The sequence below is a fragment of the Xyrauchen texanus genome, chromosome 48 (genome assembly GCF_025860055.1).
Source record: "Xyrauchen texanus isolate HMW12.3.18 chromosome 48, RBS_HiC_50CHRs, whole genome shotgun sequence".
Taxonomy (NCBI): domain Eukaryota; kingdom Metazoa; phylum Chordata; class Actinopteri; order Cypriniformes; family Catostomidae; genus Xyrauchen; species Xyrauchen texanus.
The window spans coordinates 16,940,382-16,945,683 of record NC_068323.1 but is presented as its reverse complement, the minus strand read 5'-3'; the positions used below and the strand labels follow the sequence as shown (position 1 = coordinate 16,945,683).

The following is a 5,302-nucleotide window of genomic DNA, read 5'->3' as shown; positions in this document are numbered from 1 at the left end:
AAATCACTCTGCTTTTCAGCAGTCTCTTATCCACACACACAGTCTCGCAGATTTGTGCGTCTCTCTCTCTCTCCGTGCATCTCTCCCTCCACTGCGGCTCTGGCTGTGGCTTTATCTCTCGCCTGCTAATACCGCATTCGCCAACAGCTGCAAGAGAGATTTCACCCCAGGTGTCCATCCCTGCCTCGCTCTGCACCATCTTCGCTCAGCCACCCTCTGCTTACCACAACAGCTAACTGGTGCTTCTCAATGGATAGTTTTGTATGATCGACACTGACTGACTGTGGAATTATGGACATCTGGACTTTATTTGTAAAATTGGGTATTGTGGGGTACTTTTATTTGGAATAATGACCGACGGCCTGTATAGGTCTGGAATGCTATTCTTACACTGTTCTTTGCAAATTCAGACAGGATGGAAGGGTGGGAGAAAAATGATCACAGCAACAGCATGGAGTTTAGTGAGGAAGATGGGAGGAGGGAAAGTGAATGGGAAGAGGCGATAAGAGGAAGTAAACCAATGAAAGCAAAAAAGAAAAAAGAGGCATCTAGCATAGGTGGGTTGGAAAGTGAGGGAAGAGAAGATTAGGAGAAGAGCCTGAAGACAGGATTGCTTAATGTAGTGGTAAGATTCGAGGGGGGAGGGGGAGTAAAGAAAATCGATCCTCTTAAGTTAACAAAAATCATTAGAGAGTAAGTTGGGGGAATGAAACATGTGAGAGTTTTAGGAGATAGAAAATTGCTAATAGGATGTAATAATGAATTGCAGGTGGAGAGGGCAGAGAAGATGACTAGTGTTGGGAAAGTCAAAATGTCACTGGTTGTAAGTATTGGGGAAAAGAGGTTCAATGGTTTCAAGGAGCTGATATCTGAGGTTCCCCTCAGAGTTACAAGGAAGTGTGTGAAAAGAATGACAAGGGGAGTAGAGAAAAGGGATACTGAATCCATCTTGATATCATTTGAGGAAAAGGTGCTTCCAAAGGAGTTTTATTTTGGATTTCAAAGATATAGTAGAAGAGTTTAAGCACCAAAACCTATGAGGTGTTTCAATTGTCAGGAGTTCGGGCACGTAGCCAAAGTGTGCAACGCAAATAGAAGATGCGGTGTGGTGGGGAACATGAATATGGGAAATGCAGAGAGGGAGTCAATCCAAAGTGTAATTGTGGAGGTAATCACAGAGTAGTTTATTGGGGATGTGAAGTGTTGAAAAAAAGAGTTGGAGGTGCAAAAGATAAGGATGGATTAATCATATACTGAGGCAGTTAAGTTGGCAGGACAGAAAAAACAGAATAAGGAGGGAGGAAGTAACAAAGAGCAAGTGATAGAAAAAGAGCATAAGAAGAATGCATGGACAGAGAAGAAGAAATTGGTGACCTTAATTGCAATAGTGATAAATGCAACATATGAGATCAAATCTAAAACAGAAAGAATTCAGGTTATGGATATGATAGGTTTAAAATTGGAAGAAGTAAACGATGAACTCAGGATACAGTCAAGTCAAGAGACGGCATGTATGGGTTGATAATACTACTCATTTTAATTCTTCAATGGAATGCGAAAAGCCAGATTACTAATGGACAAGATTTCAAGCAGTTAATAGGAGAGAAAAAACAGACATTGTATGTCTTCAAAAATCCTGGATAAAAAGCTAATTTGTATTTTGTTTTATATGTTTATGTGGCAGTGAGGCAAGATAGGAGAGAGGGAGGAGGAGGATGTGTCACTTTTGTAAATCAAGGCATGGGCTGAAAGGAAAGAGTTGGTGATTGTGAACTATTATAATCTGTGCAAAGACTAGAGTTAATGAAGCTAGAGTAGATAGAAGGGCATAATTGTAGTAACAATGTGTATTGTGGTGATTTTAATGTACAAGTTATGGAAGAGTGACAGAACAGACATTAATGGTCAAGTAAAAGAAGAGTTGCTAGATGAGAAGAATTTAGTATGAGTAAATGATGGCAGTAACACAAGAATAGATGTTAATACAGGAAAATAATCTGTACTTGATTTTACACTTGTATCAAACATCAGAATGTGATTGGACAGTGCATCAAGAAGGAACTATAGGGAGTGATCATTACCCAGTCTCGATTAAGATAAATATGGCTACTTCATTGACCGCAGAGATAACAGGTGGCAAATGGAATTTTGAGAAAGCTAATTGGGAGAAATTTCAGGAAGAAAGTGATGGGTATCTAAATCAGATTAATGACGAAATGAGCATAAAAGCGCTTGACAACAGAATAAAGCAAGGTATAAAATTGGCTGCATTAGAATAATTTTTTTTCTCCCCTCTTCTCCCCAATTTGGCATGCCCAATTCACAATAGGAAGGCGGGGACGAATCTCAGTTGCCTCCGCGTCTGAGACCGCCAATCTGCACGTCGAATCACGTGGCTTTGCAGAGCGCATTACCGTGGAGATGTATGTGTGGAGGCCCACGCTATTTTCCATGGTATCCACACACAACTCACCATGTGCCCCCACGCTGCTCGATCACAAGAAGGTTACCCCATGTGTCTCTACCCGCCCTAGCAACGGGGCCAATTTGGTAGCTTAGCAGACCTGGCTGGAGTCACTAAGCATGCCCTGGATTCGAACCCGCGATTCCATGTGTGGTAATCAGCGTCAATACTCTCTGAGCTATCCAGGCCCCCATTAGAATCCATTCTTAAGAGTAAAGACAGTATAAAGAAGAAATTAGTACCATGGTGGGATGAAAAGTGTAAGGAAGCAGTGAGAAATAGAAATAAGGCATTTAAACTAGTCAAAAGAACTCATAATTTTCAAAATATGTTTCAGTACTAGCAAGCCCAGGCATTAGTAAAGAGGACAATAACAGATGCAAAAAGGACATACTGGAGGAAGTACAACCAAGGTAGGATATGGGACAGAAGGGACTGGAGTTATCTGGTTTTGATTGATGGTACTGAGACTGCAGTAACAAATAAGGAAAAGGTAGAGATGATGGCAAACACTTTTGTTATGGTGAATAGTTCCAATAATTTTTCTGAAGAAGGAAGAAGCAGAGAGAGAGAGAGAGAACAAAATATGAAAACATGGAGGCATTATGAAGAAAAGAGAAGTGATGTTGAGCAAGAGGTCCCTTTCAGCATGGGAGAGTTAACAAGGGCACTGGATAAAACAGGAAAGACTGCACCCGGTAAAGATGTAAATATCACATTCATATGGGTCCCAGCACATTCAGGTATCCTGGGAAATGAGAGAGCAGACAAATTGGCAAAGGAAGCAGTCAAAAAAAAAATGGTTGAAAGTCAGTGATCAAAATCAGAAGGGAAAGACATAATATGGAGAAACGTAAATAAAAAATGGCAGCAGCATTGGGACAACGCAATAAAAGGGAGACATTTACACTCAAAACAGAGTAGGTATATTAAGAAGTAGGGGAACAAAACGAAAAGTGCAAGTAATAATAAGCAGGCTGAGAATTGGGCACAGTAACCCTAACAGTACACTTTACATCATAGGAAAACATCCAATGCGTTTATGTGATCAATACCATGAGAATGAGACCGTTGAGCATATCCTTATGTCATACAGGAAATGTATACATGAAAGGCAATAAATTATAACACAATTACGGGAAATAGGGTGGGTAGAGGACAATATTAAAAGTATATTAGAATGTAGAGATAGTTATCAAGGGAAGACATTTTTATTTAGTTTAAGGATGTCTGAACTGGAAAGATGGCTTTAAAATGAATGGACACTGAGGGAGAATAAAACTGAAGGTGGCAGTAATGCAACCGATGATGCCAACTGTCATAAAGCCGCAAAGAAGAAGAAGACCTGTGAATGTGTCACAGTCATGTGGCTGCCTATTCTGGGGCTGGAATACATCACTTGGGTATGCATCATTGTGAGAACTGCCCCTATTTGGTCATCACTCATCTCCCGTTTTGTATAAGGTAAGTTGAGGTAGCTGTTTGGCTAGCTGACTTTGGTGTATGTGTTAGCTAATGCCCATTTACCTGTTTTAGCTGGGTTAGTGTTGGATGTGCTGCTGTCTGTCTCGCTGTGTGTTGGCTGAGCCTTCTCCAGGTGTGTTGCTTTTAATGGGTAAATCATTCATTGTTTAGAGCCTGTGTTGTGCCTATTCATGCTGCTTTTATATTCCAGATTGTTCGTCTGGTTCATGTGCTGGTCACAGGCTGCTCTTGTTTACACTTTGAGCAACCTTATATTATGGTTTTCAGTGACATGTTCCAGTATGTAATTTGACAGTCATTATAATTGGGGCTGGCTAAATTTTTTAAATTATTTGCTTAATTTATGGTAGGTTTATTCACATGTCTGAGGGTGTTCTCTCCTTCCAGGCTGCATGGTGTTGAGTGCCAATCTTGTCCAAGGATCGCATTGACGGACAACGCTGCTGTTTTGCTCCTGTTTTTGTTTCATTCTTTTCTTTTTTGTTTCTCTCTTGGTGTTGTTAAATGCCAGTGTTGTGACGTGCCCCATGTGTCCTGCAGAATAGCTTTCACACCATCTCAAAGTTTTGTTCTGACGCACATGTATGTATTATATACATTAGTGTAGTTTGTTGCATATCCATTGGATAAACTTTATTTATTTTTGTTATTGTTTTCAATCTTTTTAGGAGCTGTAGGTCCCCGAGTTAGGGAGGCTAGCTGTCTCCGCCCCCTGGTGGTGGTGTTTACTCTCTGAGTGCTGTGCCTTGCCACTTGCACCCAATTTATCACTGTGTGTGTGTGTGTGTGTGTGTGTGTGTGTGTGTGTGTGTGTGTGAGTATTTGTGAGAGTAATGTGCTTTTTAGGGGATCAAGATAAGCTCTCAGCTAGCCTACAGAAGTCTCTGTTTTTGTTTGTTTTAAGTTTTGTTCTGTGTGGAGTAAATTGTGAAAATTTCTCTGGTGCATTGGCGAGTAACATCTGTTCAACCCAGTTGTGTTATGTATTTTGTCTTTTGTTAATTTCAATAAAGAAATCTATTTATATAATGGTGCCAATGTCTCGCTGCATCTTCTTGAAAACAAACCTGTGTGGCCTTTTTGGGTTATTATTTCCCTGGGTAAAACACAAGGTGGCATACTTGGTTTAATTCTACAATTTGATGAATATGTAAGCAAGTTTGCGTTTTTTTTTTTTACTTTGTCACAAGATTTAAACTGGAAATTTCAAGACAAAAAAGTCACATTTGCAAAAAACAAACACACTATGGTATGAAACTTACACTTCCACATGATTTGGTTCAAATGAAGCAGCAACAGAAAATGTTCTTTACCACTTTACTGCCAAGTTAATCAATGCAATCACTAACTAAA

At 40.0% G+C, this 5,302-nt stretch overlaps 1 long non-coding RNA gene across 1 annotated transcript; it reads left to right on the top strand.

Moving 5' to 3' along the window:
• Window positions 1–3,904: 3,904 nt before the first annotated feature.
• On the top strand, window positions 3,905–4,912 carry LOC127640033 (uncharacterized). The gene is made up of 4 exons (XR_007970052.1): window positions 3,905–3,928; window positions 4,001–4,061; window positions 4,337–4,531; window positions 4,618–4,912. It is a non-coding gene; the product is annotated as an uncharacterized LOC127640033 (long non-coding RNA).
• The last annotated feature ends 390 nt before the right edge of the window (window positions 4,913–5,302 follow it).